A 24,655-nucleotide genomic window follows, 5' to 3' on the forward strand; every position below is an offset into this window, starting at 1 on the left:
ACACATATACATACACACACATATATAATTTTAAAAACTAAAGACAAACTCTTTGTCATGATTTATATAGACCTGGATAATGTGATATTCTGTGTCTTCAGCCTCATTTACTAATTATTCCCCTTTTCTGCATAAACCAGACATCTACTCTTCCCCCACAAACACTTCTCATTTGTTCAGTTTTTTCAATATTCCAAAGTCTTACTTCTAGATATCCCATCCTCTCTTTAAAAAATTATTATTTTTACTTGGAAAAAGCAGTTTTATCTCTTTCTCTGTAACTCATAGTCGTCCATTAAGTCTCAGTGTGTCCCCAAATAAGAACACTTGTACTCATGTTCTCCTTGGCACTCTGTAACTGACTTATGCATGTACTTCTCTAGAGAAGAAAAATAAAAGAGTTAAAAAACAAACAAACAGGGTATTACATAATATCCCCAGTGGACTCTCTTTCTCTGTACTCTCATTTTATGTTCCCAAATTTCTTAACAAGATTAGTTATAATTAGTCTAACCCTACACTTTGTCTTTTCTCTATCTGAATTTAGTTTTCTGAGCTGTATCTCATAAACTTGGCTATTTTTTTTTTTATTTTGAATTTAACTCATGTTTTTCTCTGATTCAGTGTTCCAGAGAAACCTCTCCTCCAGCTTTTTTTCTGGTAGTTAATTCAAGTTTATAGTTCTACCAATCTCATTGAATTCTAAAGGTCTTAATGGTTCAGAAGGTTTCCCAAACTGCCCAGCCTTTCTCTTATGTATGATTTTCTGGGCTGTGTGCAGTCTTCTAATTACTGTCACAACTCGACCCCAAATACTCCAAAATCTGGCATTCAAAAAAATAATTCACCTAATGATCTTTTATAGTACCCCTTTGCCATACATAATTTTTGACTGGCTCATGTATAGTCTCAGCTTCCTGCAGATAATATTATGAATCTACAGTGCTTTACAGACTCAGTAAATGTATGTCATTTTACAAATGTGCTTTGAAGATGTGATTGGTCAGAGCAGAGCTTTATCTAGATATGTGTCTGGCAGTTCAGCAGCACTTAACCACATGCCCCCCTATAGTTTTAAAGCAGTTAATGCACCTTGAAAGTAAGCTGACTTATGAGAAGAATATGGTCATTGAGGATCAATGGAAAAATGTCTTAGGCACGGGATATTGAAGAAGTGAAATAACTGTTATATGAAATTCATTAAAAACTAAACTATTAAAGTTCTAGGATAAAAATTAAAATATGAATTATAATAATCTTAAAACCATGATGTCTTATGAATATAAGTTCTGCATTTATTATGTGTTTCACAGTGATGTGATGGAAACTTAATTGGTTTCATTAGAAATAAAACAAATCATGAGTCTTACAGTAATGAATTTGAATAGGCATTTATATACCTGTTACAAGGCAGATCAGTTACTATTTCTGAAAATGATCATTTTGAAATTTTATATCTGGCCTGAAACTCATTAAACAGATGGTAAAATCTAATTTAACTTCCTTTAACACTCCTTTTCTCTTTATCTTATTAAAGTAAATGAGCTTGTCAGCTTTTAATTATAATAGTCTAGTTTTAATTTATTAGCTATATATAACAAAACAAGATAGTTGCTAAATTTACTCTGTCCTAGTGCCTTTCTATTGTACACATTCATTTTTAATTTAACAATAAGAAAGTTTTTTCAAGATTTTTGTGATAGAATCACATTATCAGAAGTTTAAAAGTTTTAGAAAATATGTTCTTAAGGCACTTAATAGACCTTGAAATAAAGATCTAATTAATGAGTTTTTAAATATTGGATTTGCACCCATTAAAATGTTTACAGATTTAAATATTATAATTTCTTTTGTTAAAAAATAAGAAGTGAAACATGCCTCAAACATATCAATGAGAATTATTTATACTTAAATTCTGATTGAAGTAACTGTATTGTGTTTTTTCATTGATGAGAATTGAGTAGAAAAAAATATTATTTGTCATTCAACAGCACAGTAGCCTTATTAGTAAACTAATTTTCAATGTCAGTTTCACAAATATGCTCATAACTAGTGATTTCTTTAATTCTCTGTGCTAATTTATTGAAACATCATGTTTTATCTGTTCTTAAAAAGACCTCTTTATCTGACATCTTAGAATGTATTGCAGCTCAACCTACAAATGCATTTTCTGGATTTGTAGCAAGAAAAATATTCAAGGTATTATCTGTTTAAAACAAGACTTTACATATAATGTCATTTATGATGTCTTGATTACATATCTATTATGTCGTGGGATATACCTGTGTTTCCTCATTGTGTCTAATAGAGTACATGGAAAGATAAGAAAGATTCAGTGTATGTCTACTGAATAATCAAGTGAAATATATAATTAATTTGATCTCTATATGTAAAATTTAAATGAAATGGGAAAGTGAATCTTCTTAATTACTAAATACTAATAGTAACTATTAAAATTATCTAATTATAAATAATATGCCTTCGATCTTGGATTATAATTTTAAAATTCCTGTGTTGTTTTACTCATTTCTCCCATTCATTAATTAATTCACTGAACAAATATCAAGTAAGTGCCCATTAGATACCAGGAGTAGTAATAGATACAGGGAGTACAAAAATGATTAAATGAGGGCATTGATGAGAGTAATTTATTTGTAGAAACAATGCCTATTGCAGTTATTAACTAGTAGTCTTCTGAGTGAGTTGAGAAGGCTGACAGTATCTCTTTACTCTATTCAACAAATATTATTGAGATTCTTTAATGGATCAAGAGATTTCCTAAGTAGCGGATAGATAAAATTGAATAAGATTGTACCTGCTTGTAGTAAATCATTTCCATAATAAAAAGATAAAGGGTTCATTTTGTAGGTTTTATAGCAAGATTTCTGATCTAGCCTCAGAGAAGTAGTCACAGTTCCAAGCATCTAGGAGGCATTTAATTGAGATTGAATATAAAACGAAGTACCAGAGAATATTTAATGATATACTGTGGTACTATTGACATGAATTAGAATATAGTTATAATTTATTTTAAAAGATATTATGATTTGTACATAGTAAGCGTGATAACTGAATAATAGAAATGTTGAACAATGACACCTTTGTAGCAGTCAAGCTATTGCAACAATAATTTTTCATTAAAATCATGCAAAACTTAGTGAAATGTATCTTGAAGTATTTTTTTTTTTTTCTTTTTCATACACCTGTGGTCATCTGCACCTCAGCTGATCATGGCTGGATTTGGCTGAGATTTGCTTGGAGCCAAGATCTGTTGCATATATAAATACTTGGAATGATAGAATTTATTTCTGCCAGATATTGACTTATTTTAACCAACTGCAAAAATCAGAATAAATTACTAACAGATATTACAATTGAAATACTAGTCTGAGCTTCAAATGAGATTGGACTGTTATGTTAAACATTTGGACTGTAATTATGTTGTTAAGATTGGTTTATTAAAGCATAATTAGTAACATTATCAGTAGAAAAACATATTGTGCTATAATTAAATCATTTAAATAACCATTTCTTGATGCCTTAATATGCTAGGTTTTGCAATTCATTAAAGTAGATGCATTCTCTGTAACTACAATTTATTATTAATAGTTTGCTTTTCTAGAAATGCTAGAAAATTTAGAATTCTGCATTAACATTTTGTAATAATATGCTATTCTGATATTGATGCATTATGTTTATCTACAAAAATTGTAGCAAGACAGAAATGTAGGATAACTAGAAGATTTGCAACCTGTTCACTTTTGACAATTATTAGAAGTAGAATTTTTTTTCTCTTTAGAATAATATAGATTATTTTGGTAATGTACTAGTTCCAGTTTTAATCTAAGAAGAGAAACTTATATACTGAGGTTATTTTTACAGGATACCAGTGTTTCCAAACAGAATGTATTATTTTCTGTTTCTTAAATTCTATACTTAGAATTTGTTCAACCAAACAGGCTATTAAAACTAATAGCACAGAGATAATTAGTACAGATGTCTCAGAGAACTCACTATTTCTCCCAACCCAATGGAATTTATCACTGGGATTGGGAAATGAAAATGAAGCCATTGGGAATGTAGATGCTCTGCTAGTAATCATTTCTTTTACTGTAAGAAGATTCCTCAATGGACAGGAATATGGAAGTGTCCAGGAGGTATCTAAAGCATATAGTTTCTCTAGCAAATTCAGTAAATAGATCCATTTAAGTAAAATAAACTTAGTGCAACTGATTTTGCATGTGAATGTGTAGTTCACACATATCCATGTGTTGTCAATCTGTTCTTAGTTAATGAACTGTTAAACTGAACTGAATGATCATTCTATTGTGTTTAAGAAACGTGTTAACCTGCTAAACAGATGGCTTTAACCAAGAACAACAAAAGGCTTGGTTGTTCCTAATGCTTCCCATAATGAGTCAGCCACTTTTTTCTCTAACATTGTCCCTGCTAGACTGGTTTCTAAACATCTGTTACAGTCAGAGACTCTAGTTAACTTCTTTTTGTAAATGACTTTAAAGAGCATTTACACTACCTTCTTTTATCTTAATTTTTATATGTTGGTCTCCTATGGATCAAGCAGAAGAAATTGCATGGAGTATCTCTTCATGACTTTATAAAGTATGGTAAAAAAAAGAAAAGTTGTGTTTGGAAAGTGATCAGTTTGATAGAGTATCCTCCTATTAACCAAGTGGCCATATTTCAGTAGGAGGCCAGAGAATTCTAAAAGTTTGTTTGTTCATTTGTTTTGGCAACCAATAATTGGTCACATTGCCTGTTTCAATGTTACAAAGGAGCCCTGTGGTAGGACAAATGCAGGATAGAGGAGATAATTATGTTCAAAGTTTTAAAATGAAGCCAGAGCAAGAATTCTAGAAATTGACGATATCGGGAAGTCAACCTCTGGAAGCAGGCACCCAGGGGAAATCTCTTCTCAGATCCTATACACCTGGATTTTCAGGAATCTTCACCCTGTTCTCCTTTACTAAAACATAATTCACAGTCAAAACAGCATCAAAAATCAATTTTAAAAAGACGGTAAACATAAGATAGATTAAAGGACTTTCTAGACACAGCATGCCAGAGATCTGAGGAGCAAAGAGGAAACACATGAAGAGAGAGAACAGCAAAAGCTTATGAGAAAGGAAAGGGGCATAATACTATTTTCTTAAAAATTTCTTGAAAAATAATATTTTACAGGCTGTCAACACCAAATTCAATTTTATTAATTTTTCTTAATTTTATTTTTTGACAGTGAAGTCTAGAGGAGGTAAGCTATAATTCAATTTCTGTCACCACCACTCTCTCAGTCCTATTCTGAAGGTCCAAAGTCTTTCCTGAGTTGAGCAGACTTTAGATTTTATTCCGAGGGCTCTGGCAATCTCTGTTTAGATCGGGCTCCTTCCAGCCTCAATAGTCCATAATCACATGAGCTTTGTTATTAGTAAACTACCTGTGCTATTACTTTAATAATAATAATAATAATAATAATAATAATAATAATAATAATAATAATATAATGAATAGTTAGAATTTTTATTTTTAAATTACTATGAGTTTTATTCATTAGTTTTAAAATGTTTATAAGATCTTAAGAATTTCAAGTCAAATTGTCACTAACTCAGGGGAAAAACCCATATGGTGCACGTCTTTTAAAGAACAGAAGTGTACAATTTGCTTTTAAAATGAATATATTGTTTCCTTCTAGAGTTTTGGCTGGATTGTTTGCTATATGCTAGAAATCTTATCAACCGCAATCTCAATTTTCTTCTTTTTGAGCATTTCAAAATGACATTTGGCATTGATTCACCAGTTCATTATTTTCTCTTTATTGGATGAATGCACATAGACTGCTTTACCTGTATCTTAATTTTTAACATAAACTTTTAGCAGAATCTTTCATTTTCATTTTCATTACTGTGTAAGCAGATGTGATTTTTATTCTTTTTCCTTTTCGTTGAACAGTTACCTCATTGAAAATTTTCACTTGATTTAATTTAACTTTTTTTTTTATGTTAGGTACATCTGTTGTTACCTCTGTCTGGTTGTCATTTTAATGGGTTGCCTAGAAGCTGTAACCACAATAGTGATATATTTTCCTGCTGTTTCTTTATTCTTTGTTTCTCGTATATCAGTTTCCAAGACATGGAGTTGGTACATTGTCATAGATTTGATTTTTGCCTCTTCAAATGTTCTTCCATAATTATTTTATTAATGATTTTAGAAACATTTTATGGTTAATTGATACATACAATATTAAATCTCCTTTAGAAATTTTTTAGTTTCCCAAATGCACATCGATATAGATTATTTAATAGTTACTACAAAATTATCTTTGAAGCAATAAATTTTGTTTCATAAGGACATTCCCAAATGTAATTTAAAAGTGATAAACTAGGTTTTGATGGCCTAGAATTAATGTACATTTATTATTTTAATCTTTATGCAAATTTAAGAAACCAGTGTATTTAGGATTGGTTACATAATTTTCAGGATCCAGTGCAAAATGAAAATGTAGATTCCCTTGTTCAAAGTTACTGAGAAAAAAAAAAGTTACTAAAAATTTCAAGACAGCCACAGTAGTTTATGCAAAGGGCCTCTGTAAGCAGGTTGCACGCCTATGAAGTCAGCCCTGTGTGTACTTTTTTTAGGCTAATTGTTTGGTTTACATAAAAATCTTTAAATTGTTAAAGCCAACACCGAAGAATATCTTTACTAGAATGATTTGAAATGTATGGAATATTAGACTCATTGAAATTAAAAATATAAAGAAAGATCACATAGCTAAACTCAAATTCAAAGCATGGAATTCTGACATGAACTCTCTGATGGCACTTTCTTTTAGGACTTGATATTTCAGCCATATTTTCACTTTGGAAAATTCTAGATATAATTTCTATTTTATTTTAGCTTAAAATCTAACTTCCATAAATTCCAACTTCTGCCCCAAGTTCTACCCTAATGAACAATTCAGAGATAACTGTGTTTCTTGTTCTATTTAGGTGGAACCATATGAAGTTGTCAGTATTTAGACTTTCGGCTTACAAAAAAAAGACGGTTTTATGTGTTTCTACCTGACACATCAACCTACTAAATAGGTGAAGGCAAGAACCATAGAGCACCCACCCCAACCAGTACCAAATGTATATACATAATCTTTCCACAAACCCCAGGTCTTCTCTTTCTCAGACCAATCATTTTTGACTCTTCACCATTATTCACATGAGAAATTTTCCAGACCCGTCAATATGTTGGTTTACTGACTCTAAAAATTAGGTTTATTAATTTTCCTTTTGCGATTTGACATTCTTTATTAAAATGAATGATCCAAATGTTAAATCACAGACTGCATAGTGTAACATGTTTACCAGTTCCCATGATGTAAAACAAGTCTAAATCTTGACCCTGTTTTTTTCCTTTAACAATGTCTAAACAATATGTCTGCTGGCATAAATCTGTGCAATTATGTGTGAAACTTAAAGAATTTTAATTACATATATTATTTTTATCCTTTTGCCAGAAAATAATCCCTTGAGTAATGCCCCTTTTCCCATTTTTTTTTCTCGTATTCTTTTCCATTATTCCTTCTCTTAAAACTATAGCATTTTCTGTAGAAAATCATAGTTCTTTCCACTTCTGAGGTCTGAGATGCATTCATTCTCACAACCTAAACCTAACTGATATGCGGGCAATAAACTCAGTAATATTAGTATAATGAATACCGTTGCAAGTTCTTTAAGGCTCATGTACAACATCAGAAAGCAAATCAGAAAAAAAAATTGATTAATGTCTATGGTCTAAATATATAATTTTCTGATTATTTCAACTGAGAGAAAAATAATATTATTAGTACAATGTAGAACATTAGGATTCTAAAATTATCATCTGCTGAACATTTTCCATCAACACATTTTATACAGAAGTCCAGTGTGAGAAAACCCAAGCTCACATGTAGCTGCTCTCCCCACCACTGGGCGCTGTATTAATCTCAGTGTATTGGCATGCATGTGCACACACACACACATGCACACCAAAACAAAACAAAACAAAACAAACCATTACATCTGAATTCTCAGTGACTTAAATAAACCAAAGTTTGTTTGTTACAAAAATTTCAATGTCAGTCAGGCTACCCTCTTCCATCTTTAAACTATAACACTCATTAATCGTAATCTTGAGATACCCAACACACACAGCAAGTTTAAGAATAAAATGAGCTTTTTCTTCTCTCAGCTGCAAAGTGATACATGTCACTTCAAATCATAATCTATTAGTTAGATATTTTATACTATCCTATCATAACTGTCTCTGAAATATCTGGAAGTGCATGAATATTTGCTGAGCATGAAATGTCTGCCACAAGTCGAGTCTCTTAAGAACATCTACCTGAATGGACAAGCTCCAGAGATACATGAGCATCTCCAAGATTTCCTTCTAAAAAGATTTCTGGGTCTGCTCTAATAAGGGAGCGAGTCCAGAAAGATAAGACCTCAAGAGTAGAGGGTAGTGCCTTATTCATCTTTTAGTTCTTCATATTTTATTCTGAATCTGGCACTTTCTGGGTGTTAAATTAAGTTTGATTGATATGAAACAAAATCTTCAGCTGCCTTCTGAGTGGTTCCAAGCCAGGGTCTAAAGCTCAACGCTTCCTGAATCAGTTCTTTTTTTCCGAGTCATGTTCTCCCTTCAGAGTTTCCAATTTTCATTACAAATACCACCTGTAATATAGTCATTTGCCCTTAATATTTTAGATTTCTATTTGGCCTTGCATATTCTTTACTTTTTGTATAGTTAATCACATTCCAAGGATTGTTGCCTCTGATTCACGCCCTTTTCTCAATGTTATTTCTCCAGTCTAAGCCATTCACATATTAGCTTGCAGTTGAACTGTTATAAAACCTCCTAGCATTTAAACTCTCCTCTTTCAATTGATAGTTCTGTCAGAATTGTCTTCTTATAGTAGATTTAATCTCTGTCTTGAAGTATGTTCCAACACCCAAAGTGACAGTTTTTAATAGGTGCTACATGCAGAGAAATAGAGATGAAAGAGTTAGTTTAGTAAATAAGTTTATAAAATATAGCTTAAACATAGTTGAATAGGGTTTGCTTTTTGCTCTTGCTGTGTTAATGTATATTAGAAACTTTAAAAAGACAATGCAATACAGAATGTATTTAACAAAGGAATCTGTTTTCTTACAAGTATTATTTCAAAGCTGCCATAAATCAAATTTTTAGGGATTCCTCATTACAAACAGAATTACATCTAGAGGATTCAGTATTGTATTCAAGTCTCTCTACAACAGGCTTAGTGGACAGTTATGGTCTGTTCTCACAGCATTTATTTATGTGTTCTTTGCTCAGGTCAGTTTGCACTCTGTGGCTTCTGTGCACCTTCTACTCCATGTCTTTGTTCCTACTGTTGTTTTACCATGAAATCTCCTCCAACCCTATTCACAATTTCTATTTTGAAAAACTGAACTCATTTATCATAAATTCCCTTCCTTCTTTATTAAGATTTATTGAGATATTATGTTCTTACAAATCATAGTTTTCATACAAAGATGGAAGAATTCTAATTTAATGGGATATTTACTACGTACTCAACAAAGTGCTAGGTATTTTACATATACTATTTTATTTAGTCATCTCATTAATGCAATGAAGAAATATTAATAAACCTATTGTATAGATTAAAAAGTACTGAAACATATACAGTTAATGTCATATGTATAAGTTTTCGAAGTTATTAGCTAGGGATGCTGTGGTTTAAAGAAGAAAAAACTATCTCCAAAACTTCTTTAAGTTGCTTACCCTCTATTTCATATCACTTTGTTTTTATTTCTTTTGTAGTATTTGATGAATTCTGCCATGTATCCCAGTGATTTACTGCTAGAATACAAGCTCTATGAAGACAAATACTATACCTTATTAGATGCATAACAATTACAATTGCATGTTATCTTGATGATTTGATCAATTCTGTTTATTAACATATATAAAATGTTTTGTTTGCTTCGGTATGAAGCCTCATAGTTTTCTTTGTTCAAATTAGTGTTAAAATATCTCTGGGAATGGGACTATATTGTGTCACTTGTAATAGATGTATCCAGACAAATGCATGGACTGCTTCTCAGATACTCTTTTCTTCACACTGTTGCTCCAGGATAAGCTTTAGGATTTCAAGTTTATGAAAGAATTTGTATTAAAAATGACAATAAAACCTCATAGGCTATGTCAGTATACAAAGAGATACGAGATTTTCTAGGTTGGTACTAAAGTGGGCAAAATCTGAGAGGTTAAAAGAGATGTCAGCAATAATCTGAAGGCAGAACTTTTCAAATAGTTCATTGAAAGCGTTTTACACATGCTTCCTTGGAGTAGTAGACACTTACTTGAAGTAGTTAAGTATCAAGAAAGAATCAAAAATCCTTTTCTATTTTAGGCTCAGGTGTGACCCTTAGCAGTTATGCATTGCAGATTGCTCTTTAAATTATCTCCTTGAGAGTAGTACTTGCTTTTAAATACATATTTTAATGTAATTGTATTCTGTGACTGATACTGGCTGCCTCATAGTCACTGAAAATAAGAATGCTTCATTTTTATCTTAACAACTGAATGTCTTCCAAGGTCAATTTGGGATGTAAGTCTTATTTCAAAACAGGCTAGATGGCAGCTGAAGAATTTATACTCATTCCTGGATAAGCACTACTTCCTTTTCGGTTCATAGACACTAAGGCTGCCTCAGAAATGATTTAGATCATTGAATGATGTGTTTGATCCTGTTTACATACTAGAAAAAATAAAGATAAATGTTTGAGAGTCCCCATATTCTTTTCAGAGACAAATGGAACCCAGATGTTCTCAACTCCTTTAAGTTTAAGGGCCTCGCACCTCACTTCAGGCTACAGGAGCAGTATTCTAAAACCCACCAGAGTTGACTACAAGACAGATAGTCTTCTATCAGGTTCTCGTCCCCAGACATTTTATGGAAAATCTTGAGAAATGTATCAGTGGATTAAAATCTCTCTCTCTTTTTTTTTTATTACTTTTGACCTTTCACAGTAATCTTGCCGTAGAAGAGTGTTTCATTCTGTACGTCAATTTTTGCCATCTCGTCACTTTTTCCAGAATAATGCTGCTCTGCATTTCTGCCTTTGTCCCAAGTAAAAGCAAAGACTTTTAATTCCTCAAAGCAGGATTAATACGAGGCTCTAATATTGTTATTTTACCCCTTAGGGTTTAACTACACCCATGAGAATGCTTTAGATGATGTCTTCTAGTTCCCATTCCAAAGAATGAAAATATTTTTTATCATTCCCATCTAAGGCCATCCTCTTGTATAACTATAATAACCTGTACAAACACAGTTTGAAGCAGTAAAATAATAGCCACCTTTTCCATTATTAGACAGAGAAATTTATCACCTCATTGTCTCAAACCTTTGAATTTCAGAATTTCAGAATTTATTTCAAATAGTTGTTATCTTTCATTCAAAATCTCATTTCCAATCAAAGGAACAAATTTCACACCCCTTTCCCCACCAGGTTCATTCAAGAAAAAAAAAAATGTATGGAATGCCTCTTCTTAGACATGGATTGTTGAAAAATCAAGGTTTAGAGAAGAACAGTTGCCTTTTTAAAGAAAGATATGACAAATTAAACTTTTACAATCAACACTTAAAATTGGTTAAATGCAAAAATCATTATTCAATAAATACGAATATTGTAAAAAGTATTTTTAAAAAATCAAGGTTTAGGAGAACTAGACATAGACTTTGTGCTTGTGGAGCTTAGTGTAGGAGGAGAGATGGATATGAACCCAATGACAACACGTGTGACTGCTGATATTACTGATAGGTTATGTGATATGAAAGAAGGGTACATGATGCTACAAGACTATAACTCACTGAGAAAGTTACCCTGATTGAAGCACAATGAGGAGTTTCCTAGGAGAAAAACATCACCTAGAGTGAGAATACCAAAAAGGAAAGAGAGAGGCAGAGGGAGAGAGAGAGAGCAAGCACAACTGTATATAGTGTGTGTTGAGAAGTGTGAAACATTAAAGACTCAAAAAAACCCAGTGTGATTGAAACTCAGAAAGCAAGGGGAGGAATGGACCAAGATGATATGGGAAACAGGCAAGAACGGGACCACACAAGGCCTGGTAGTAGATGATAAATGATTTGATCTTTTTCAAAGAAACACAGTCTTACAAAGATTTTAAGCTGAGGCATGTGTTAACTAGATTTACATTTGAAAAATTATCCCTGTAACCGCAATAAATAGAGCATATTGCATGGGAGCTAAATAAACATAGGAAGATTACTTAGTGAATTATAGCAGCAGCTCATAAGAGTACTATGGATTGGGATAGTGAAAAAAAAGGAAAGATAGAAGGATGTGAAAGCCATTAAGAAGTAAACGTATCTGAATTGCTGATCATTTATTTGGTTTTGAGAAGGGTGGGACTGCATAGTATCAGGAATAGCTCCTAGGCTTTTGGAGAACACAACTAGATTGAGGGTGGTGGAGTTTCCCAAAATAGCAGTCAGTGGAATAGAAGGAATAAATTAGAAAGAGCCTTTGTTTAGTCTTGAATATGTGAAGTTTGGAACATTTTTGAGAGTTGATATCAAGTAGAAAATTGAGTTTGCTTGTTTTAAACTCAAAGGATAAGTTTGAATTAGAGATATAAACTCTATCAATATCAACCAATAGAGGTAATAGATTTCATAGATGTGAATAAAATTTTCTAGGGAAATAACATAAAGAGACAAGAAAATTGGGTGTGAGACTGAGCATTGAGGTAGAAACACAGCATATAATATGGTGAGTTAGAGGAGGATGAGCTTCTGCAAAGTAGCAGAAAGATCAGCCAAAGATTAAATATAGATTTTCACTTCCAGAAGAAAAAAATCAAAACCGTCTATATCTTTCTCAACTATATATCTACTTATTAGTCAATCTAACCAAATTCTTATATTATGGTTACAGTATTTCAGATATTGTTCTAAGTGCTTTACAGATATTATCTTAGTTAATTTTGAAATAGTATCCCCTCTATTTCCTACTCCTATCTCTCCTTCCCCATACCAACAGATTTTAGTCAGCAAGGTATCAGTATTTTAGACATAATGGCAATTAAGTTAACTAGGGTAAGCAAACTGGTATAATAAATAACACTCAAATCTCTGTGGCTTATTACAATGAATTTCTATCTTACTATAATATCTAAGGAAGATAGGTCATTGCGTTCTTTTTAACTTGAGGAGAGTTTTATTTTCTCTCTATTTTTAGTTTTTTTAATTATTAAAAATTATTGAGGTGCCATTGATCAACAAATCCAATGTTTCAAGTGTACAATTCAGCAGCAAGTCATATATATTGCATTGTGTGTTCACCATCCACAGTTAGATTTCTTTCCATTACCATATATTTGACTCCTTTTACCTCTATCAACCTGCCCCCTTCCACCCTACCTTCTGGTAACCACTAGTCCACTATCCATGTCTAAAAATCTCTGTTTGTTTGTCATGTTTGTTTGTTTAGGTTTATATCCTACATATAATTGATATCATGTGGTTTCCAACTTTTTTCTGTCTGGCTTATTTTGCTTAGCATGATTACTCAAGATCCATCCATGTTGTCGCAAATGGCAGTATTTCATATCTTCATATAGCTGAGTAATATTCCATTGTATATATGTACCATATCTTCGTTATCCTTTCATCTATCGTAGGACACTTTGGTTGCTTCCCTGTCATGGACACTGAGAATAAAGCTGCTTTGAACATTGGTGTGCATATATCTTTTTGGATAAATGTTTCCAAGTTTTTTTGAGTAAATACCCAGTAGAAGGATCGCTGGATCATATGGTAGTTTCATTCTTAGTTTTTTGAACAACCTCCCTACTGTTTTCCATAGTGGCTGTACCAGTTTGCAGTCCCACCAGCAGTGTATAAGGGTTCCTTTTTCTCCACATTTTTTCCAACACTTGTTATTACTTGTCCTGTTGATGATAGCAATTCTGACAGGTGTGAGATGATATCTCACTGTGGTTTTGATTTGCATTTCGAGTCTGTGTTGAAGAGTCCTGAAGGAATCTTCCATCATGTGGCTCACTGCTCCTCTATGTTAACCAAGTCCTCTCCATTCAGCTGGTGGAATGGACATTTTAATGGGATTGGCTTGGGAGTAACCTACAGCATTTCCCATTGACAAAAACTCAATAATATGGTCACTTAAACTGCAAGGGAACCTAGGAACAATGGTCTTGCCATGTGTTTAAGAGGAAAAGGAAATAGGTTTTGATGACTACAAAGCATTATTTTTACGATGGAAATCTAGCCAAAGTTAAAGAACATTGTAACAAAAGTATGTTTATTTGTTTTTATTTTTTCAAGCCATGTAGCCTTCTTATTACAGAATTTAGTCCATCACATAAGCAGATACACCCAGCATGTTCCATTGTCTAGAGAAAACAGAAAACAAATGTAATGTTCTATAGTAATGTTCAACTCATTACTATAGAACTTTCTTTTCTCCAGGATCTCAGATAACACCATGGATGTCTCTTCTGCAATTGGCTCATGTTTCTTAAAAAAATAGGCAGGAGGGAACAGATTTACATCATGGAAGTCAATTTACTTGAGAGTCTGCATGCTCTTCTTATGGGGCCTTGGGAGCCATCTACTCAGCAGCCTGGAGATGCGTTCCATTGCCGCTTTGACATTTTCCATGCTGATAGTTCATTCTTCCCTGCCTACTGCCAAGGCTCTCAAAATTATGCAAATTTACCACTGCAAGGGAGAACATCTTCTATACTGCTGATAACTTATCTCCTAAGCACAGTGGTGGAGAGCTGTACCACACAGTGTTTTGCTAAGCAGATGTGGATGCATACTGGCTTATTCATTGCTCACATTTTCTACTCAGATGAACTCACAACAGAGGCAACACAGTACATCTTTTATTTCCTAAAATAAAAAAATATATATATATGTGTGCGTGTGTGTGTGTGTGTGTATATCTATATCTATCTATCTATCTATCTATCTATCTATCTATCTATCTATCTATATGTAATTTTCACTGCATTTCCATGGCTATGACCCTTAACAAATACAGAGACAGTTGGGTTAACAATCACATGACAACCACATCAAGTAAAGGTGTTCCATTGATTTAGGAGTCTCTCTTTCTCCTAAGATATTTTTTTATTCACATATCTTTAATTTGATTAACATAGACATATTTTATTTCATGGGTGAGAAGAAGTAGTGAAACTAGTTTTTTCAAAATGTTAAAAATATTTCTGGAAGTAAATATCTATTTTTATGTGAAATTTATGGTGAGATTTAGCTGTGTTTCTATAGAAGAACCAGTTTGGAAAAGGGTGAATGAGTTAAAATCTATGTCATGGTGTTGAAATCCTCACAGGTACATGCCTTAATATTGATTTTTTGATATGGGTTTGAAGATCTGTCATGAAGATCTATTGACTTACGTGGCTTGTAATAAAGGCTACAGATACTTTTTCCAGATTGTATTTCTCCACATAAGGTTTTCCAAAAATATATCCAGACATGTTTTGAAAGATATAATAGGAAGCAGAGTATATTTTTTAAGACTTGATATACAGACACATTAGGTTTAATTTCTGAATTTATTTCTGAATTGTGTATAGGCTTATTTACACTGAAAAAGATAAGCAGATATAAGTGGAAGCTAGAAAGATAATCCAGGGTAGGATGAAATCATCATGACTCAAAGGATCTCAGGCATTGTGTTATCTAGGGAAGCCCAGTGTCTAAGCACCTTTCATTCTCCTTCAGTATGAAGGAATAAGGATGCAGCAGTAGGTAGCCATAACACAACTCCCTTATATTGCCCAGATATCTGTAAACTATTTGGGGGATATTTTATGAACTGAGAATTCTTGAGGCCACTTTCAAAAGTAACGGGAGTCTTTGGAGGCATCTGGAACAAGCCCAGTCAGATTTGAAGAAGCTCAGGGATCTGTACTGCACTAAGATGAATTCTCCCAGCTAAAAGTTCTAGTGATGGAATGCAAGTTTACAGAATAGGGATCATGGCCATTGCCTAGTGATCAGTCTTAAAAGAGCATCCTGTGCACAGAACATTTAGGGATGGAAAGTAAAGCTGTAAGCATCTCATTTCTTTCCTTTACTCATGGCCGAATAATATTCCATTGTGTGTGTATATATCACATTTTTTTAACCATTCATCCTATGATATCACTTTATATGAAGAATATGAGAAGAGTACAAACTTGCAACAAATATAAAGTTCTAGAAATCTACTACACAGGATAGTGAAATAGACAACTATTTTTTATTATAATCATCAAACTTGCCAAGAGACTAGATTTTAATTATTCCAATCACTAAAAAGAAGAGATAATTATATGACATGATAGAGGTGCTAATTATCACTATAATGCCAGTCATATTACAGTATATAAATATGTCAAATTAACATGTTGTAGACTTTAAATTTATACATTATATGTGAAATATATTTCAATAAAAAATAAAGGCACTTAATTTTTCCATGTTATATTTTATTTACATAATACTTGCCTTATTATTTCAATTTGCTGTAAAAATGGACTAATGTGAATGGGTAAATGTTCAAATAAAAATTAAATATTTTAATGTTGCTGCTCTTACATTGACTAGAAGATAAAAGACACTTAAAATTATATAAAATGCCCTTGCAATGGAAATTTTCAGTGTTCTTAACAACAGTGAAAAAAATATCATCATCCTGAGTTTTCAATTTATTATAAATACACAAAAAATGTAGTGCCTGGAGCAGTTGAACTCTGAATTTTTTAAATTACTACAGTCATTACTTAGATGTTGCAAGATTTTAGGAATTAAGTAAAAATATAATCACAGTCATGCATTACTTATCATTGGGGATGTGTTCTGAGAAATGTATCATTAGGCAGTTTCATTGTGTAAACATCATAGAGTGCACTTATACAAACCTAGTTGTTATAGCCTACTACACACCTAGGCTATGTGCTATAGTCTATTGCTCCTGGGCTACAAACCTGTATGGCATATTATTCTTCTGAATACTGTAGGCAATTGTAACACATTGTATTTGTGTATCTAAACATAGAAAAGATAAAAATACAATATAAAAGATGAAAAACGGCATACCTGTATACCATGAATGGAGCTTGCAGGCTGGAAGCTGTTCTAGGTGAGTTAGTGAGTGAGTGGTGAGTGAATATGAAGGTCTAGGACATTATTGTACACTACTATAGACTTTATAAACTCTGTACACTTAGGCTACACTAAATTTATTAAAAAAAAAAGTTTCTTCAATAATAAATTAACCAAACTTACCATAACTTTTTTGTTATGAATTTTCTAATTTTTTTACCTTTTTTATTTGACTCCTTTGTAATTATACCTAGCTTAAAATATATATTATGCAGCTGTACAAAAGTGCTTTCTTTATTCATTATTCCATATGATTTCTTCTATTTTTGATTTTATTATTATTATTATTTTAAAATTTTTGTTAAAAACTAAAACACAAACACACATATTAGCCTAAACCTGCACAGGTCCAGGATCATCGATTTCACTGTCTTTCATCTCCATATCTTGTCTCACTGGAGGGTTTTCAAGGGTAATATGTGTGGTGCTGTCATCTCCAGGATAACAATGCCTTTTTCTGGAATACCTCCTGTAGGACCTACCTGAGGAAGTGTCACTCTTTTCAGAAATATGTTGATGGTAGTTTTTTGTTTTTTTTTTACATCATAGATTTGCTGGTAAGTAGGTAATGCATCCCGATCATTCCTCTTTATTAATGAAAACCTTTCAGTGTTGGGGTCCACGTTTTAAAAATTTTTAAGGAGCTTGTTGAGATCTGCAAAAGCTTCTGTTAAGCCATTCACTGTGATATTTCTTAGAGGTTAATTTTCTTCTGCAGTATTCTTTTCTCTTGCCTCTTCTTCAGCTATGTATTCTTGTTACAGCTCCAACAACTCGTTAGTCATTTTCTCAGGAACCGCCTCTAGCATCTCCTCAATGTCATCTTTATCCATGCCCAGTTTAAAGTTGTTTGTCACCTCAACCACAGCCTTGTTGATTTTTTGCAACCGTTGCACTACGATTTATGACAGCTATGATGTCACTAGGTGATAGGAATTTTTCAGATCCATTATAACCTTATGGGACCACTGTGGTATACTCAGTCTGTCATTGACTGAAATGTCATTATGTGGTGCATGACTGTTAGAAAAACCTCAGTTTTTTATTCTTGCCTGATAATGCCTATCAATAAATATTTCTGTGATTACTGATTAAAAAAAGACAAATGTTTTACAGCAGGACTCAGTGACTTGCTTCAAATAATAACAATGGTAAAATAGTACCTTACTGTGGAGAAACAAGGCAGACACCACTTTAAATAAGTGGTCAAGGTTAATATTAGTAGTGCATGTTGGTATTGTTCACCCTCTGATATGATGCAATGAGAAAGGCATTTCAGCTCTGTCATTCTTCTCCCAAACCTATAATTCCAGCCTAATCATGACATTAATTATACTCACTTAAATTGAGGGAAATTCTGTAAAATACTTGACCATTATTCATCAAAATTGTCAAGATCATAAAAAATAAGGAAAGACAGAAATTTTCATAGATCATAGGAGCACAAGAAGATATAAAAACTAAATCTAATGTTCTATTCTGGATTTTTATTATATCCTAGATAGGTAAAGAACTTTATAAAGTGGAAAAAAAGGTAACATTTGAGTAGTCTATAGTTAAGTCAGTAGTACTGTATTAATGTTAAATTTTTAATTTGCACAAATATACTGTGGTCATATGAAATTTTAACATTAGGGGATGTAGGTTCGAGGATCTTTGCGATATTTCTATAAATATAATCAATATAAAAAGTTAAAATAAGTCTACGGCCATGCCACCCTGAACAAGCCTGATGTCTGATCTCGGAAGCTAAGTAGGGTTGGGCCTGGTTAGTACTTGGATGGGAGACCCCCTAGGAAGACCAGGTGCTGTAGGCGTAAAATATAAAAAAATAAAGGATTGTAAACTGACAATGTCCTTGCAATCTGTGAGGTCAACCAACGGTTGCCTCACCTAAAAAAAAAAAAAAAAAATAAGAAAAGTGAAATTCTATTAAGTATCTTGTACAGAAGAAATTTCTTCATTCTCATTCTTTTTTCTGTAGAATAACTTGCTGTGGAATTTTATTTATATAGAACTGGCTATAATTCTGATAGGGAATTAAGAAATTCTCTGAGATGGAATTGAGAAATCATAGCTTTTATAAACTAGAAGCTTCCCATTTTACATATGAAGAAACCAAAATTTGAAGAAGGTGTTTTACTTGTTTCGAAAGTATTGGGAAATATATGACATAGCCATGGCTGGAACTCAGATCTTTGAGTTGAATTCTCTTTCTACCATATGTAATATCAATGAATAAATCTGTGTACCAGATACCACTGTACACATCTTACCAACATTAACTCTTTTAATTCTCTAAACAGCCCTTTGAGGTAGCTATTTTTCATTGTGCCTGACATAAAGTTCATATTATTTTTAACATGGGTTTAGTAGGCAAGTGACCTCGTTAGATTTACACTTCGGAAAGTCTACTTTGAGATTTTAAAGGATCTGTTGGTTTGAGGGAAAGTGAGATTGGAGACAGAAAAGCTCTTTTGAAGACTCCAGCAGAAGAGACCACTGGTATTGAGAGGATGAGAGCAGTGACCAAGGCTTTGCCAGTGGGCATGAAAAAGGAGTTAATAGAGATGGGACTGACAGGAATGAGTGATTTATGGGACACACGAGATAAGGAAGTCAAAAATTCTCTACTGCTGAAATCAAAAGTTCAAAACTTCTCTATTGTCCTTACAGTTCTTTCACCCTATTCGTTTCACTATACCTAATTTTTGGCCCTATTTAAACCTCCCATCCTTAATGTTCATATGACTTTATGTTGTTCTATGCATCCAATCTAGATGCCACCGTCTGTCACTTAACAATTCTTGGCAAAATTGTCAACTCCACTGCCTTGACAAATCCCCTCTGGATTAACTCAGCTAGCTACCTTCTCACATAAACCTGGGCTGCTGGGAAGTCTGCAAAAATGACGAAAGTGTGCAAAGTGTATCTGATATAAATGTTTGGATTCTGTGCCCTTTTCTCTCTCCTTCATGTAAGAAAGCAAAATGAGACCCTCCTCTTCTCTAAGGCTGATTCACCCTCTTCCACAGGACTTAGCCTGATAAATTAATTGTGTTCTGTCATCAACATTTTTACATATTGGGCTTTTATTTTTTTTTTTTTGACATATTTAAGTTTCTCTAAGCTCCATATTTAGTTTTCTCTCAGCTCTTTATTTCCCTGCAGTTACTACCCTGTGTCTAGCTTCTCCTTCCCAGCCAAGCTGTTGAATCATCCTGATTAGTGTCCCACAGGATTAAGTCCTAAGTCCATTATTTTCAGTCTGTTTGGTATTTCTGGACAACATTCTTCTCCCTGTGGCCTCCCAGGTGGACTGAGAACCTTACATCTTGACATCATGCCTCAGAATCACCAGTGTATCAACACTGGAATTCTCACAGTGACTCATATGTCAGGAATGGGAAGGGATTATGTTTTATCCAGGATTCTGTCTAGTGTCCAGTGCCTGCCTCAGAGTGGGAAATTGGTATGTGTTTCTTGAATTACTTGAGTAAAAAATTGAAAAAAAATTTACTGTTAAAGCCAGAGTATAGTATCATTTGTAATTTGATTGACAACAGATGTGATTTGCATCTATCAGTGCAAATATTCTAGAGATATTTTCTAGAATATCTCTTTGGTTAAGCAAGGCAAAGTTATATCCTTAATCTTGATTAGGCATACTTCTGACTTATTCTTTTCTATGAGGATTGATTGAAGTATATACCTGACTTAAAAAAAGGTAAAATTTCTACTCAGAATACTGGGAATATTCTAAAATTTAGTCTCTACATTATTTTCAAAATAGACTTCATTCTTATATATCTTTACTTACTACCTCTCTAGTCATAGTCATTTTATCATTCAACTTGTTTCAAACAGTCCATCAGGTCTCTAACAAGAGAACAACGACACAAAAAATGGAAATCCATACTATGAACAGGTCTTATATCAAGGCTTTCTGATTAATTCTCCCTTCCTTTTCAATGTCTAACTCATCCTGACTGAATCAATCAAAAAGCTATTACTTTAATACTTTGAAGTGTTGCTTTCAAAATCAATAAAAACACAGTTCATTTTTAATATGCAATATATTACAAAAATGAAAATTCACATTTACTTGGGGTAGAAATTTATGAAAAATTGTATGGTTGTTGGAAAACTTCATGTGTGTGTGTATGTGTGTGTACAATTAATTCTTTATCACAAGCTTTGTATTACCGTCCTTTACCACAAGCTTTATATTTCATTTCACTTAGATTTTCATCACTATTAACTTTTTGTATGAATGTATGTGCATGCATAATGTAAAATTTAAGAGAAAATAATGAATTACTTTGTGGAGAGTTGCTGCTCAAGTCTTATGCATGTGATTAGTCGGCACTGAATAAAACAGCATATTCTATAATGTTCTACCCACAACAGACATCTACATTTAAAAAATTATGTGAGACATCTGAGAAGGCTTCTCTAGCAAAAATTATGTTAAGTTCTTCATGGGGATATTAAAAACAGCTAACTGCATAATTGATAAGTAATCATATCATTTATTAATGGGGAATAAATAGAAGATCTGGCTTCTATTTGGGAATGATTAATTGGATTATATATGTATATTTAGGAATGTCTGTTTTATAGCATTTCAATCACCATACACCTGTAATTCTACGGTAATTTTATGCATATTTATAATATTGAACTTGAATCAATGATTAACCTCAATTTCTGTTAGATTCTTTTATTCTTTTTTGTGTCACTTAAAATGTGTAATGTTTGTTAGTATGATCATATCTAATACAGGGCATTTTCTTATCAGTATACTATCAGATAGTCAATAAAATGGATATTTTATTTTGTAGTGTAAGTTATAATGTTGGTATTTATCATATTTATTATTATATTACTATAGCCTTTTTATTGACTGTCCTTGAACTTTCTGTATTCTTTATTAAATGTGATCACATGGTCATGAAAGAAAAGTTTATAGATCATCAGAAGTTGACAGTTTTCAGTGTAGTGTGTGTGCTTACTATAAGACAGAATTGAGTGATGGATGAACTTTTACTGAATGATGGATAACTATTTGTTCTGTTAATGACATTTCATCTATCAGCTATTTTTGATATGGTTGATCACAGATGTCGCTGACTCAATTTTTGTGGATTAACTGAAGTGAAAGTAATACCTGTTGGAAGTTTCACTAATACAAAATTTCTCCTCTTGGGAGTAGGATAGATTATATTATCTGTGGAAACGCTTTTCCTTGTGAGTTCTTTACTGTCGACTTTCTTGTTCTCTCAACAATATCTCTTCTATATTAGCTAAAATGGAGCCTTATACAGTTAACGATTTTTTTCCAAGTCATGGACAATTTATGTCTCCAAATCTGCATTTCTCCCTACAAGTCACAAGTGAGGAATAAGTTTATTTTTTTTAGAAAATTAGGTGGATTTCTGGTCCTCTGTTTTAGGCTAAACTCCCTATAACCTATTCTTCACTTTGATTGCAACTAGCAACCTGAAAAACTACCATAAACAACTAACCGAAATCTCTGAAAAGTAAACGGAAGTGGGAGGATTGTGAAATATAGTCAAACTTTGGAGAGACAACCTGCATTGGTGTGTGTTTCCTATTGTTTTCCTCTCAATCAAAAAAACAGAACAAAACAAAGTCAAAAAAAGCAAAGCACTCAAGGAAAATAGATATTATGAAAGACATAGCAAGAAATATAACCTTAAGGTTAGAATCGTCAGGAAAATAATATATAAGAAGCACTTTTTAAATATCTTAACAAAATTTTAAAAATTAATAAAAACATATGCAAGGAACAACATGGTAGAAAAACAAATGAATGATTCTTGTTTTGTTATTTGCCTTGTTTGTATTTTTCACCTCTAAAGTCATTTTTGATTATTGGCATATTTTTTTGTACATGTCATTAAATTAAGTATTGATTTCTAATATAATTTAAATACTTGTAATAAATAATCATTTATTTTGATAAGCAGATGTATTTTTTCTAGTCATTATTTTCATAATTTTGACTGTATTTAAATTTTCTCTGTTTCTTTAGACACTATCTAATGGCTCCCTACTGTGAGTTGCAATAAAATTAAACTAGTTGCTATTTCTAATTTGTCTACTCCTCCTGCACTATTCAGTTTTTGTAACTCGACATTTCTTAATATTTGCCTTTGTACTATTTAATATGTATATATTATTATGGGTACATTGTGAGCTTTAAAAATATTCTTACTCTCAGTTATTGTATATGACATAATTGGGGAGGTAAATCTGCTTTCTACATTCTTGCACTCTCTCCTCCTAACTTTTATAGGTGGATCATTTGTACATTCTCAGAATTATCAGTAAAATATTTTTCATTTTCCATGCCATTTTCCCCTTAAATCTACAGATGAATGGTTTCATTTCTCACTTCTTTTCTTGCTGACAGTATTTTCCTAATCAGAAATAGGTTGACTGATAAATTTCTTAAGAATATCTTACTATAAAGTGTTCCCTGAATTTATGGATGTTCATAACTATAGACTTTATAGTTGATGCACACCTTGGGAGGATAAAGATAAAGCCATTGGCTTCTTTATCTCCTTGATTAACTTGTAGATATTCCCTCCCACATTCTGGTGTCGACTTTTTCTGTGAAAAACTCTGATGCCCTATTAGTTTTCTTCTAAGTGATTTGATTTTTGTACCTAAGCTCTCAAATAATGCTTTCTTAATCACTGAAGTCTAATTATTATACAAGGATTTATCTTGGAGTTGAAAATTCTGAATATATACATATATAATATTCACATATTATATATGACATATGACTGACTATGCATTGTAACTTGGCCTAACATAGACTCTCTCTCTCTCTCTCTCTCTATATATGTTTTAATTCTATTTTATCTTCTATATTTCTGTTTTTTCAAAGAGAGGATTTACTTTGTTTTATTCTCTTGTTTCTCCTCTTTATGATTCTTATTTTCTTTAGAGTTTAATCTTCCTTGTTTTCTTTATAATTTAGTTTTTTCTAAAATGAATTTGTCTTTAATTCTATTTCACAAATCCTACTGGTTTTGATTTCACTCCAATTCTCTCTTCCTCAAGTTCTCGTATTTCTCTAAATTGTCCCTTTATATGTTTTAAATTGTTAGAATTTATGTTGGCATGTATAAATGTTCATTACATTTTTCATCTGTTTTATAGCAACACGTTTGTGATGATTAAAAGTTGATATGTAACTTTTAATCTTTGTTCTTATAGTATCTTTTATGGCTGCTAAGAAAATTCCTTTAGTGTGCCTCATATAGGAATGTTGAATGTCCTTGACTAGCTAATAGTAAGAGTTTCTTGTAGGAAGTGGAAAAGAGGTTATAGAATTTGTCCAAACATTGCAGATGAAGG

The 24,655-nt window shown here is 32.4% G+C and overlaps 1 protein-coding gene and 1 pseudogene across 2 annotated transcripts in view; both read left to right on the forward strand.

The window, feature by feature from the left end:
* The window catches only part of GPC5 (glypican 5), a 1,186,964-nt gene that overhangs the window by 405,934 nt on the left and 756,375 nt on the right, over nucleotides 1-24,655 (forward strand). The window lies entirely within an intron of this gene.
* Nucleotides 18,959-19,074, forward strand: LOC111736720 (annotated as a pseudogene).

Source organism: Pteropus vampyrus, unplaced genomic scaffold (assembly GCF_000151845.1).
Source record: "Pteropus vampyrus isolate Shadow unplaced genomic scaffold, Pvam_2.0 Scaffold21, whole genome shotgun sequence".
NCBI classification, from domain to species: Eukaryota; Metazoa; Chordata; class Mammalia; order Chiroptera; family Pteropodidae; genus Pteropus; species Pteropus vampyrus.